The 15,203-nt window shown below is 42.3% G+C and overlaps 1 protein-coding gene across 1 annotated transcript in view; it reads left to right on the top strand.

Annotated features, from left to right (window-relative positions):
* LOC124595052 overlaps positions 1-3,971 on the top strand; it is a 171,748-nt gene extending 167,777 nt beyond the window's left edge. Inside the window, exon 9 of the mRNA XM_047133618.1 lies at positions 3,258-3,971. The gene's annotated coding sequence lies outside the window, so the exon portion shown is untranslated. The remainder of the gene's footprint in view (positions 1-3,257) is intronic.
* The last annotated feature ends 11,232 nt before the right edge of the window (positions 3,972-15,203 follow it).

The raw sequence follows: 15,203 nt of genomic DNA, 5'->3' as shown, positions 1-15,203 counted from the left end.
GCTTACCTTAATCTAGCCATATTCAATGACGTTACTTGTGACCATTTTCCTAGTTTGGTGGCATCCTTTGCACCACTAATAAAAATAGATACATCCTTGTTGCTTTTTCTGAGAATGGCACTATGAGGTTAGCTGATACAGGATTTGATGGAATGGGTGGGTACACTCAATACAGTTTTATTTCCTCCTTAATCAAGGAATCCTTAGTCCCCAACAGCTTCTCATTGCTCATTTCTCTTTCAAAATAATTCATTGTTTTGCCCATGTTCTGTTAGAATTTGTAAAATGCAGCCGTCTGCCCCTTCAAAGTTTCACCCGTTTCATTCAGAGTGGCTACTCATGTGTGGCATTTGTGACTAAACTCCAGCTGCCATTATACTGGAAAAGAAGGAAACTGCATGCACAATAGGCACAAAAAAGGGAATTAAATGACACTTAATCTGTATGCAGCATCATAGCCCAATGAGATTCTGTGCCCTGGTGTGCTTCATGACCAATCCTACATTTGCTACAGGTAGCTGACACTGCTTGAAAACATGGCAGTCATGCCCATATAAACTGCAGTACGGATGCCTCAATGGCTGCAAGTAAACTTCTTTAGTGTTCCCATGGAACTGAGACAAGTCTGTAGGTTCCTGTGGTCTAACAAACGACATTCTTAATGTACTATGAAGGTCCTTATGGCTCAATGTAGCCGTAAGAAAATACAGAACAAGAAAGCAAAGGAAATATCAGTCTCTCACCAAACCACATTGTTACGAAGTTCACCTCGTGGCTGTGGACCTCACATTGGAGTTGCATAGATGGTCAGCAAGAAGCTAGGTGAGATAGTCTGTGCGTTTACGATAAGCACTGTGTCCATATGGCAAAGTGCTTAACACAACTGACTAGTAAGAAGGAGAGTGAGGGTTCAAGTCCCGATCTGGCACACATTTTCACTAGGCACCTCCAATACTGCATCAAGTCCCGATGCAGCTGATGTCATCAGTTTCTTCGCTTTCTTTTCTTTTTTCCTCCATCCTCCTTCAGTTTTTATAATCAGACATTTGTTAAGAAGGGTGGGGTTTTCATGTGGGCACTTTCCCTTGCTGTCAGCTCTCCTAGGGTTTTCAGGCATAAACAACCTTTCAGAGGCTGTTTTCTGTTGGTTTGACACCTGAATACTTGTTGTTGTGTTGTACCTAGCCTTCCTTGCCATTCTCTGTTTTGTCACTAGTATGGTGGCACCTCTTGGCTTTCATAATGCCACTATGACTCACTTGCACACTTGAGTGCTCTGTTGTTCCCCAGTGCTGTGATAGCTTCTATGTTTGTCAACTGGCTCAGCATTTCCCCCTAGAAGGCAGTTTGGCTTGTGGGAGCAGCAAAGGTAGAACTTGGACAAATTTTTGTCATCCCCTGGGGATACTGTCCTGAGGCATAACACTTCTGTCAATCCTATCTGGTAAGGGCCCCATTAGATGAACAGTACTGAAGAATCAGTTGAACAAGTGACAGCCTTCGTGGATGAGCTTACATTTTGTTAAGATCTTCCTACGAATCTCTGTCTGCCATCTGCTTTTCGTACTATTTGTTTCATGTGGTCATTCCACTTACGATTGCTCTAGGTATTCACTTCTAGACGTTTTATGGTGGATACTGTTTTCAGAATCTCTCATCAATAGTGTAATTAGACAATAGTGGCTTTCTTATTTCATGTATGTGCAAGGTGGCAATGAGAGTTCCCTCGCAAATGGGCTACCCGCAGAGCTTATGCATAATTAACTCTCAAAGATGGTGCATATTTCAAAAATTAGGTGAGAATGAGCATTTAAGACTTCGGTAGTTTGATGTCCCCTGTAATTTCTCCTGTGTACAGAACAACCACAAACTTTTGGGAAGCGATTCCACCAGAGGGTCGGTTGGCAATAATTTTCAATTCTTGGCCATTGGGTATTCCTTTCCCACTTTAGGATATCAAAAAGCTCAATATGCAATATTATTGTTTGGATTTGTGAGGCCATTGTGCAAGTTTTGTCCCAGGAAGTGAAGTTAGGATGGAAGTTATTAAAATTCCTAACTGTAAGAAAGTAAAATAATAATGTAAGAATATATAATATATAAATAAAAGAATATGTAATGAAATTCTTTAACTTACTCTTATTAATTGTTGTGAAGCTGGCAGATATACCTTGCCCTACAATTTTGTCCTCATTTTTGCCTAGTATAGATGGATAAAATAGCATTTGAAAAAAAATTGTTTTATAATTTTTATTGTTTATAGTGACAGTGAGCACTTAACTATTCTTTTTGATATCTATAATATGAGCTCTTACATTTCTTTTTGTTATAATTCCAAGAACAGTTTCAGTTAAGTTTTATCTTAATTTGTGAATACATGATCAACACTGTATACGTGAGACTGAAGTGTCTAATGAGAAATGCAATGTACTAGCTATAACAAACCTCAAGAAAGAGAAATATACTCTGATTTCTTTCCTGAAATGCAAAGCATATTTCATAAGCTCTTCAAAGGAAATAAATTTTGTAAAATTTGCTAACAGTGAGATACTTTTTAGTGCTTTGGAATGATTTACTTGTTTCAGCCAGTAAAACAATATCAAATTTCTGACAACACTTTTTGCATAATGTACATTCCCAACAATATTAAAGTGTGTTTTTTAGGCATTCTTATACATTACTTTCCTTCATTACATTCATCAGATCGACAGTTACCTCCTGCAAACAAAATTCCATTTCCTAACATGGCCATTATTGGTGTATGGCCATTTTCAAACAAATACCTTAATATATTGGCAACTACTTCATCTAAATGCCTAAACCAATCCAATTTTCTGTTAGCAAAATTCTCACCCACTCTGTTTAAACCATTTATTGAAAATTCTCTTAACTGTTTTCTTCCACCTGTTTTCTTGTTCTTTTCTAACTACTTAAATTAGCACTTTGGCTTGGACTGGCACTGCACGGCCACTGGCACCTGCAATTTCTTCTTGATGTTTACCATTAGGAGGAGCTGTTTCAATTTCCACAACTACTTGTGGAAACATACCAAAAATAAAATCATCCACCTCATGATCCTCCAAATGAAAAATAATTTCTTCTCCTTCTGGGGATGAGGCTTCGATGACCTTCAAAAAATATAACACATTTTGTAGGCAAAATGAGCTGCACATTATATTCTGTATATCTTAATGTATTCAAAAATTTTATTTGGATTGTCCACATGTAAATGAAATTAAAACAATTCTTTTTTTCAGCTAACTGCATGTGAAAACAAATGGCTGGAAACTGTCAAAGGGTATGAAAGAAAATGGAATTTTTACCCCCAGGCATTTGGGATCTATACATGGAAGGCACATTGACTTTGTGGCAGCACCCAATAGTGGAACTTTATTTTGTTTTGCTAGTAATTGCTGATGCTAGTTACAAAATAATACATTTGAATGTTGGCACACAATGTTGCTTTTCATATGATGACATACATAGAAACTCACATCTTACAGTATGTTAGAGAACACCACTCTACAAATACCAACACCAGGTCCCCTCCCTGCTATGAAGCCTTTTGTTTAGAAGAAAATATCATTAAGCCATTTGCAGGTCATCATCTTGAAAATGTGTTTGGTATTATGAGCTCTGTTTTCAGAGTTTTGAGGAAACAAATGCTGCTGAGTCCATAGGCTGCTGTGGTGACAAAATCTCAAATGTATGTTCCCCCAGGAACATACAGCGGAGAAGAGAATGAGAGGAACTTAATATCTGGGTCTTGGAGGGACAGTCGTACTCCAATGGCGCCACTGCCCAAAACTGGTTGTTGACCATCATTGTTGAATGATAACAGTAAAGAATATACAGAAATCTTCTGCGGTATTTGGGGTTCTATATGATGGCAATACGGAAAATATTTAATTTATGTAATGTAATTATTGTAAATATGTAAAATATTACCAAATATATAACTTGTAAAATAATGTAGTAAATTTGCTTACTGGTACCACTTCCTAAGAGCTCCTATGGTAGAGTGGTCTATAATTATCTGTATGGAACTTCTACAAGTTGTGATACATATATTGCAGTGTAAATGTACCTTGAGATTTACGCAAAAAAGTTTGCTAAACGCTATTGTACACAGTAAAATACACAGGTATAGTTCATTTATTCACAGAAGTACACGGAAAAGAAAACAGAAACTGAAGTAAATTACATTAGCATATTCTATTAAACTGTGGGCAACTGCAAACAAACTTCCACATTTTGAAAGAAATAGTCCACATTGGGTGTAGGATGCTTTGTGTTAAAAGTCATGTCTGGTTTCATGCCACTAGAAGATGCATGCTCATGTGACAAAGATTTAAAAGCTAAACAAACACCCAACACAGCTACAAACTACACCCAGTCTAACAAAAAACATCACTTCTATCCAAGATTGGTCAACTTCACTGACACTGTTTTTCATACAGAAGAAATGAAACTGCTTTAAAAAAAGTCTGAAACATAATGCCAGCAAAACAGATAGACGAAAAATACATAGAAAACCCCATGGTTGAATCGGAAAGCATTCTTACACAGGAAAATAAAAAGAAAACAAGTGAGGTAAACATTGGTCTGACAAGAGAGCTCATCAGTAATGAAATCAAAAATGTAATAACACAGGTGAAAGAAAACAGAGGAAACCAAAGCAATACGGATTCCATAACTCTGAGACAAAACTTAGAAAGAAACTACAGCAACACAACTCTATCATCACAAGCCCAGATAAAGGAAACAGACTGGTTCTCATGGATAAAGAAGTATAAGACACAAGAATTCATCACAAAAAATAAAATTTACAAAACTAAAATCATCCAACTAACAGATTCCAAATGAAGTTGAGAAACTCTCTGAAAGACACTGAACATACAACAGAAAAAATGAAAAAAGAAAACTGCTACAAACCAATAAAACCAAGTGCACCTTCCCTCCGATGCCAGCCAAAGCTACACAAGAAAGACCTCCCTCTCAGATCTATTGTGAACTATAGAAGTGCCCCCACTTGCAAGATATGTGTTGAAAATCTTATCAGAAAACTACAAATTATAAGAGGACAGAACTATAAGAAACACCACAGAATTGATTTAGTGCATGAAAGGCATACAGGTTCCATACACAGCCACCCTCCTGTCATCTGATGTAGAGAATATGTATTCCAATACACTGAAATGGGGATGTGGTTATCACACATCCAGTGAACTGGTTTTACAGCCACGCACTATGCACAAGGGAATGGCTTGGTGATGGGAAATGAATAGAGTCATCTTTGTCTGAGAAACTCATTTATTTTCCCATACCTCGCAAGATGGTACAAATAACGTTTATCATTAATGTCCGTTAGTAAAGGCACATTGCAGTGGTGGTACAGTTCGAATGCTGATCCTGGAGGGTATACACTCCAGTGATGAGCCATGGTGCGACTGCGTGGACCACACAAGACGAAGGCCATGTCTCCGAAAGTTCAGTTTTCAGCTTGACCCACAGAGTGCCATGACTCTTGGAGATGGGAGAAAAGGTATTGCAGAATGAACAGATGCACACCATGAAATCAGCGAATATGCAAGACTTCATGTAAAAAATTGCGAGGACTCATATTAACCTGAGTCTTGGTCTGCGGCAACAAAGGTCAGAAATGTGTACTGCATCGTGTTGACCAACCCACACTGCCTGCCTGCTTTGTCCTGTGTGGGCCGGTGCGCAATGCGCCATTGCCAAAATTTGGTTTAATGGGAAAATTACACATGTGGGCTGCACAAATGCTGGGAATTGTTTGCTTGTGTCGGCTGTGGCGTAGTTCTGTCCTTCACAAGCTATGTTGCCGCCACACAGATTCCCACTTGGAGACCAGAGCTCCGTAGCTCCGAAACAAACGTGGTGATTGATCTGTGGTGCGCATGTCTTTTAAGTTCACGAGCTGTGTAGGGGCAGTGTGGGTGCAGTGACCCCAGATCACTCAGCAGTGGAAGGTCATTGGCCAGTGGAGTCAGCTTGCCAGACTGACAAGTGCAGGGTGGGCATGTCTTAGCGCAGCCAGCTAGTGACAGTGGCAGTAACAGGTGCTGGCTATGTACCATCCGTAGTAACACATGGCATAGGCGCATGACTGCGAGTCACTTGGGAAGACGTCATGAAGCCGATGCACTGATACCTTACTAACAACGTAGTGTGTTCACTAGTACTACAGTTAATGCACAACAATAGGCCAAAGTTCACTATTTTAATTGTTCATAGTGACATCAAGAATGAGAAGTCCGAGTGTTCATGTGTTGCACTGTTCCACAAGTTCTCCAACTGACTCATTTGCAGAATCTTGGCGTGGCACTTGATCCAGTCTCAACACTCGAGACAACGGAGACTTGGAGAGTATACATGAGTACACTGCTGTCGCGACATGAACACTGGTCCTGGAGCTGCTACTCACAAGACCAGTGGTGCGGATGGTGATGTCCAGAGACCAATGGCAATGTGATTATAGTAACTGGCATGGACACCGATCTGGCCTCGATACCCAACATGGCAGAGACACAGGGATGTGATGCACATGAGAAGCATTGTCCAGAGCTTGACTGGAGTTAGTGGATGAAGCAGCGGCCAGCTGGAGACAGGGTCTATACAGTGGACAGCGGCTTGTGGATGCCAGATTCTAATAGCGTACAGCAGCTGGGGCACATGTTTGCTCTTTTAGATGACATGGCATGTTGACAATGCAGAGCAACCATTTGAATCAGGCACAGCAGCTGGCACACATGACATGGTCCACTGGAAACTCTGGTGGGGTTGTCTGGTGCGACTATGGTGGATGCGGTCCAAGTGGCGGCATTGGCTGCCTGGGCAGGGTGGTGGGAGGCACACATGGCAGTGTGATGACAGCAGGCTGAGCTGTGCATCACTGGTGGGTACAGGTGCAGGCTCCGTCTGACTGCTGGCAAAGGGAGCGTCATCTGTTGTTATGTCTTCTGCTGGGTCGAAAAAGTGTGTGGCTGCTGGAGTGGGCAAGATGTAAGCCTGCTTGACAAGGTCGATCGAGACTGTAGACAACTTCCTGTTGCACTTAATGTCCAGTGCATTTTTTCCTCAGGCGATGATGTGGTGCGATGTGGAGTAGGGCGGCCAGAGAGTTGGCTGTACTGTCTCGGTACACAACATGACACATGTAGAGGTTGCCATGCACGAATAACTTCCCGGTGCTGTGCCGTGTCTTTGTGCATGCACAGTGGCTGGCCATATGAGTGCACAGATGTTCTGCCAGAGTGGGTGCCACAGTGTTGTGTGCCAGCAAGCAAAGCAGCCCACCACAGTCAGGAGATAACACTTGCTGCAAGAGAGAGGGAGTGGGCTGACAAGGTCCATGTAGATGTGCACAAATCAGCATGTCGGGTCGGGGAAGGTGCCCATGGGTGCGTGGGTGTGCCTCCTGACTTTCGCAAGCTGACATGCCATGCAAGTGTGTGCCCATTCGCAGCAGTTCCGAAGCCTGGGCCAGATGAAATGCGCAGCCATGAGCATCACAGTGGTCTTGGTGCTGCAGTGTGATAGGCCATGGACACAGTCAAAGGCACTGTGACAGAATTTCTCTGGAAGGAAAGGTCGATGCATGCCAGTTGAGATGTCACATCATATCTCTGTTTAGAGCCGGGCACAGGCACCAGCTCCAGTTGCAAGCCACTGGAAGAGTCATGACAGAAGCTGTGCAGTTCTTCATCACTCTCCTGTTCCTGGGCGGTGTCCTCAAAGTCATAAGGGTGAGATAACAGTCCATGCTCAGGACAAACAGTTGGCAACTATATTGTCTATCCCCGAAATATGGTGGACGTCAGTAGTAAATTGCAACAAGTACTCTAATTACTGGAGTTAGTGCAGTGAACATTTAGAGTGATTATTTTGAAACGCATGAGTGATCGGTTTGTGATTGGTGAAAATGACGAATTGTCAGGCTTCTACTGGGGGTGGAAATATTTCACTGTTGCATATACTGCAAGCAACTCTTGGTCATAAGCGCTCCAAGCACATTCTGATTCAAATAGCTTTTTAGAGAAAAAACCAAGCAGCTGCCAGCTCCCACCGACTTGCTGTTGTAATGCTGCCGATGGTGGTCTGGCAGGTGTCCACTACTACAGCTAATTCGACATCATGTACCGGGTGCACCAGCAGCATTGCTTCTGCGGGATTCCATTTTGAGTCTGTGAAGGTCTGCTCCAGTGTGCCCGTCCAATTCACAGGGATTTTTCCTTTTGAGTTGGGACCACATAGAGCCTTAGTCATGGGCTCTTGGACGTTGGCAGCATCAAGCAGATGGGCAGCGGTGGGCAGATGGCGACGATAAAAGTTCAACATGCTGAGGTAACAGTGTAACTCTTTGAACTCTGAATTGCTTGCACTTTCTCGGGTAGTGGCGTCGATCTGCTGGGGTTAATTAAATGGCCAAGGAACTCGGATTGCATCACACGGAATGTACACTTCACTGAGTTGATAACAATGCTGGCTTCACTCACGTTGAAAGACAGTGGCGGTGAGGGAGCTCGGTCAACTTGGAGTACACCAGGATGTCATCAAGGTACACGAAACAAAATGGCAAGCCTTACAAGACGTCCAGGAACTGCTGTCTTGTCTGTGCAGCATTCCACAGACCAAACGTCGTAAACAGGCTTTCACAAAGCCCAAAGGGCCCCACTGGAATTTGGATAGATATCTTTGCGCAATTGTTCTTGCTAAATACAGTGCAGTGTGCCAAGGCGAGGCTCAAGTCTTGAGCATGTGGGACTGGGTACCGGTCCAGCACCACTCGGGATTAAGTGCACGATAGTCCCCACATGGGCATCACAAGTTGTGTTTTCTTGGGACTAAATGTAACGCCGATGAGCATGGGCTGCTTGATGGTCAAATGATGCCTTGCCATAGCATGGCCTCGAACTCTGCCTTTGCTACCACAAATCTATCAAGCACGAGTTGACATCAGTGGCATGATGTGGGAGGACCAGGCGTGGTTATTATGTGGTGGCCCATAAAATGTTTAATGTCCTTCGGTGCAGCAGCCGGACAGGTGAGATCATGGAATTTTTCTAGGATGTCAGTGTAAGATCCAGAGCACTTCACTAATTTTACATTGTCCCACTATCTTTAAATTTGTTGTCACATCAATGAGCTGGCTGTTTGTGATGTTGGCTAGCAGCCTGTAGTGGCCAAGAAAATCTGCACCCAGGATTGGTTCATTGACATAAATGTCCATGAGAATCTGCGGTGTAGTCTTAGGTCTAAATTGCAGTTGAGTGTCATAAGTTTTAATTGCTGAATTGTTCGCCGCTGTGATAGAGAGCGCCTCATAGAACGGGGGTATAAGAAAAGGTTGGAACCTATGTGAACAAGGTCTTCATGCTGCCCACCTGTTCAGCTATGAAGAGACTTGATACTGAATTGCAGTCGGATGCACCTAGACCCAGTTGCAGTTGGTGTCTGGATGAACGCAGGGAGGACAACATTTAGTCACTTCATTGCCGAAGCACGTGTGTTACCAGCAAAAGGCACAAGCAAGCTGCTGCTGTCCATACAGTACTGTTAGTATGGCGGGTGTTGGGTTGCCGGTTGTGCAAGCCAGTTCGGTGGTGGTTGGATCGCCTGTTGCTGCAGTGTCTGCTGTCCTCTGCCCATGGATGTGCCAACTCGTTGACTTGGATTGGTGAGAACTGAAACCTGTGTAGCGAAGTTGTCTACTAGCTGGTGCAGTTTGGTGTCAGGTGGTGGCTGTGGGAGCCGCATGCTGCCGCGACGGTGTGAAAATGATGTCATTGCTGTGTTCGCGATACTAGGTGCTGTCACCAGCACATTGTGTACCTGGTCAGCCAAGTTTTTCAATGGCATCCAGCTGCATCTCTGTCTCTACCGCTATCACTGCCTGCACCTGAGCTGGGAGGCTGTGCATCCAGATAGTGCCTGACGACGACTCCAGCACCATGTGGGACTGTGCAAGGCTCCGAAAGTGGCACAAGAACTATGAAGATCTCCAGTCCCCACATTCCTCTTGCCACAACCCCATTGGTACAACCATTGTTCCTCGGATGACAAGATCTGCTGAATCAGCTCTTTCTCAAGGTATTTGTATGATGACTGTGTTGGCGGGGCAGTGTTTGTATCCCGCACTTCAGCCGTGAAGTTTTGGTTGAGGTGGCTCACTATGTGACCAAATTTTGCAAGGTCGCATGTTGTGTGGTTGCTCATGAAGACTGCCTCCACTTGGCTGAACCACATTACAGGTTTGCAGGGCCAAAAGGAAGGTAGCCTGACCAACACCTGTCCAGTGCTTGTGGGTGCTCCAATAATCATAGGAGGCGTTGGTGTGGCAGTGCTTTGTGTGCCAAAATTTCCCTGGGCTGTCTGTGACTGTGCAGCATCTGCATGTGTAAGGTGTGCTTGTAGCTCACTCTCCAGCCTCTGGTTATGCTCGAGCAGGTTTCCGATAGCCTTTTGCAGCTCTTCTAAAGTCGCCATATTACCTGAGAGTCAAGTCCTTACACAAGGCAAAACCACACAATGAAAATGACACGACACATGACAAGAAAAAGCACAAAAAGTAACATAGACAGTTCATGAGCGAAGCATAAACACACAAAAAAAATTTAAAAAATTAGTTCATCCAAACAAGTTGATAGTTTTTCACTACAGAGAACAGTTTGGGTGTCAGTGCACAAGTGCAAGTTTACTCGTAGTTCCACATCACTTGTACCGACAAATGTTCATCCCCATGTGTTAGCCTCCAATCACATCGGGGTCACAAGTGAAGCAAGGGCATGCTTATCATTGTTACAGCCATAAACATGCAGTGAACCGGCTTTACTGGCTTGGTGATGGGAAATGACGAGAGTCATCTTTGTCTGTGACGCACATTTATTTTTTGATACATTTCAAGACGGTACAAACAATGTTTATCATTAATGTCAGTCTGTACTGCTGCGTTGCTCTGTCAGTACAGCTTGATCACCGATCCTGGAAGGCATTACTTCGGTGATGAGCCATGGCGTGACTGCGCAGACCATGTGAGACAAAGGCCACATTTCCAAAAGTTCAATTTTTGGCATAACCTGCGGAGCACCGTGACTTTCACAGATGGTAGAGAAGGCGCCATGAAACAAATGGATGCGTGCCTTGAAATCAGCAAATGTGGAAGACCTTGCGTACACACCTGTGTGGAGTCGCATTAATTCGACCCACGTTATCCATGGTGAGAAAGGTTGGAGATGCATGTTGCATCACATTGACCTGCTCACACTGCCACCCTGCTTTGTTCCATGTGGGATAGTGCGTGACACATCATTGCCAAAATGTGGAATAACAGGAAAACTGTGCGCACAGGGCGCTTGAATGCCAGGCACAGTTTGCTAGTGTTGGGTGTGCTGCAGTTCCGTCCTTCACAGGTTTCTGTGGTGCGGCTACTACAATACCAATAACTGAAACAAACACTTTCACATGAATACATCAAAGAAACAGTCAGGCATCTAGAGCTACTAACAGAACAGAACTATTTCCAGTTCAGTAATGAATTCTATTTACGAAGTGTTTGGAAACATAGCAAACATATTTATGAACCATGTAGAAAATATGATATTTAACAAAACTCTGCCAAATAGTAAGAAGATCCTACACTGGATTAGATATATGTATGACATCTTGTGCCTGGTAGATGAACCAAATAATAAAACTGACCATTTATCCACATACATAAACTGTGTTGATGAGAAGATACATTTTGCAACATAGAGAGACCAAATAGTTAAATTTCTTGCACATCACCATAAAGATTTAAAACAACCAACACACATTTGACATGTACCGAAAACCAACAACAATAGACACAGCTATACACGAGACATCACAACATCCCAGTTCTCAAAAGCAGGCAGCACTTAGATACATACGTCACAGACTAAACACATTACCATTAAATACAGACAATAACAAAAAAAGAAATGAATACCATAATACAAATAGCCCCGAACAATGCATACTAAGAGAATTTAGTAACAAAGCTGAACAAAAAACTCTAGAAAGAGAAAAGAACACACATCCAGCTGTCTCCAAAATATGGACAGAATATTACACAAACAAAAACACAAAATGAGAACAGGAACAACGCAAAGTGTGAAAGAAACAGAAAACAAAAGATGGTACACAATGACATACAATCACAAATAAACGCACAGAATATCCAATATTTTCAAAAAACAAAGCATAAAAATAGCCAACAAACCAACAGTTCAATTCAAAAATACTTCCCAACAACAATAGGAAAACTGATCTAAATCAGGAATATACCAACTGAAATGCAATATGTGGGATGGAAGATACATAGGTCAAACTAGGTCATTTGACACCAGATACAAAGAACTTGTAAGAGCACGGAAATACAGAACAAATCATTCAACTTTTGCAGAACACTTAGACCAACACCAATATAAAATTACCAACAGACTCACAGATATGTAAATCGTGAGGATAAACAACAACAAAAAACACCACCTCACCTTACAACAAAACTACCACAGTAAAGGAACCATAACAGAAAAGAAACAACTCCTAAATAATCATACCAACTTGGCAAAACCACACCCTCTTTAAATTGATTGACCACTTAATATAACATTAAATATATACATTTAACCACAGGCTCCATTTGCCACTACCATCTGCTCCTAGAAAAAAAATAATTTAGTTTCACAGGTGGCAACACACACAACAAGTGCTCAACCAAGGGAACAGACAGAAACACCGTTACTATACAGAGAGAGAAACACACATAACTTAAATTCAGTTTACAAAAGTGAAGTGTAAATAATGCAGTGCAAAAAATACTGTAGAATGGCAAGAACTGCTAAATGAATATGTGAATCAAAGTCTTTGGATGTCAACTGCTGCTAGCAAGGAGCGAAGGAGCAGTGATTTGGCGAATGTGTCAAGAGACACCATAAGTAACTTGCACGCCAGTTTTATAAATAAAATGCTGTTTTTAATCTACAAAACAAAAAATGTACGCACATATGTATCCAATTTGCAGAATAACCACAGAAGATACTTTATAAATAAAAACAAAATGCATCTGGTGTAATTCTCTTTAATTAAATTGCAGTAAGCTCAAGACAGAAAACCAATAATAACTTTTTCATAGGTCTTCACCAGAAGTTAACTGCCTTAGAGCCACTCCCTATCATTTGCGTCATGTTGTAAACAAATAGCACATTAAAAGCGAAAATCCCTATTTAAAATGAATGGGGTAGCAGAACTGTGCCACAAGCAGGAAGGTGGTTGAGTGGCAGCAGGTGAGTCAGTACTTACTCATCATCTTCCTGCTTGTTGTGCAGTTCTGCTACCCCGTAAGTTTTAAATAAGAACTACCGCTTTTAGCACACTATTTGTTTAGAACATGGTGCAAATGATGGGGAATGGCTCTAAGGCTGTTTTCTTTCAACAATGACCCATTAAAAACAATCTTTATCACCTGATGATGCATCTTCTAGTGGCAGGAAACCAGTCATGACTTTAATAAAAAGCTTTTTAAATTATTTCAAACCTGAGAATTGCTGTTGCTGCTGTTACACACCAGGGTGCATCCAGTTGCCTTGGCCTCTGCCACTCCTATGCACTGTTTCTCCTTTTAGGAGATTTCAATGCACATAGTGCTGAATGGGGCTGCAACTCCACCTATCCAAGGGTTTAGTGGTTGAAAATATATTGATCTGAAAGCATTTGCATCCTGAATACAGAGACAATGACACATTTTTGCACAGTAACAGGGTCATTCTTTGCCACTGATGTGATAGTTTGCCCTTCCGCTCACACATCGTGTCCAGTGGGAAGTGGTGAAAGACTTCCACTGCAGTAACAATTTCCCAGTTCCTCTCTGTCTTATACAAAGAACAAGCCAGAGGAAAATATCTTCCAAGGAGATGCTATGCAAGGCAAACTGGACACTGTACAGTTAGTTGGCTGTACTTGAGCAATGAGGCAGTGTCCAAGACTGGACGGATCACATTACCCATGTGATCCACTATGTCATTGCTGGATGTATATCGAAATCCTCAGGCAACCTGTTCCTTGGTGGAATGATCAGTGTCATTGTGCAATAAGGAGTAAGTGAACGATGTGAAGATTCAAGCCCAGTCTATCTAGGGAGAATCTCGGAGCCTTTCAGCTAGCGAGAGTGGAAGGCTGACAGACAGCGATGGAGTGCAAGAAGCAATCACAGCATAAGTTTCTGAAGTTCTTTATTAACTGGTCAACTTCTGCCACTGTAGTATAGGAATCTGTAAGGAAGATCTTTGGAAAAGGCTGTCGAGTTCATTGGCTGCCATACAAGACAATGGAGTCCAAAAATGTCACACTCATGGAGATAATGTAGATCATAGTGAGATACTTTTACTATATGACATTATACATAAGGACAGTTCCAGGTACCCAGGCATGTTGAGAAGTTGGAGGGGGGGGGAGGGGGCGGCAAGTTCATTTAAACTCCAACAATGAACAGGCCAATAACTTACCTTCCTCATGTGGGAATTGGACACAGCACTGTCTACAGTTCATGAAACTTCCACCTCGCCAGACTTAATACATTATGGCATGCTACGGCAATTTAACACTGAATCTGTAGTAATCCTACTTGCATTTTCAACAAAATATGGGATTATGGTCAATATATTGATCCTTTAAGGGAATCAGGTCTTAAACTGTGGGAGGACTGCGTGCACCCCAACAGCTATCTTAGTGTTGCTCTTACCAGTTGTGTAGGAAAGATGCTAGAGTATATGATCAGCTACTGCCTTATCGAGACACTGGAATGTAGAAATCTCATTAATCACTTCCAGTGTAGGTTCAAACAATATGAGATCTGTTCAAAAAATTTCAGGACTTTGTCCACAAAATTTTTCTGCACTTACCTTTTACTTACTGTGCATGGTCTGCTTCAAAATACTCCCCTTCACAACCAATGCATCACTCCCAATGCCATTTCCTCTTTCAGGAGCGGTCTTTGTATGCCTCACGCTGGATGGCCCGATGTGCCGTCTGCGAATTTTCTTTTATCTCGTTGTCACTGCAAATCTTCATTCTTTCAATGGACTTCTCAACTATTAAAATAAAAAAAAGTCTGAAGGGACCACGTCTGGTAAGTACGAAGGATGAGGCAGCACAGT

Source organism: Schistocerca americana, chromosome 2, assembly GCF_021461395.2.
Source record: "Schistocerca americana isolate TAMUIC-IGC-003095 chromosome 2, iqSchAmer2.1, whole genome shotgun sequence".
Taxonomy (NCBI): Eukaryota; Metazoa; Arthropoda; class Insecta; order Orthoptera; family Acrididae; genus Schistocerca; species Schistocerca americana.
Note: the sequence above shows the minus strand (reverse complement) of the source record. Positions and strands in the feature narration are given on the sequence as shown.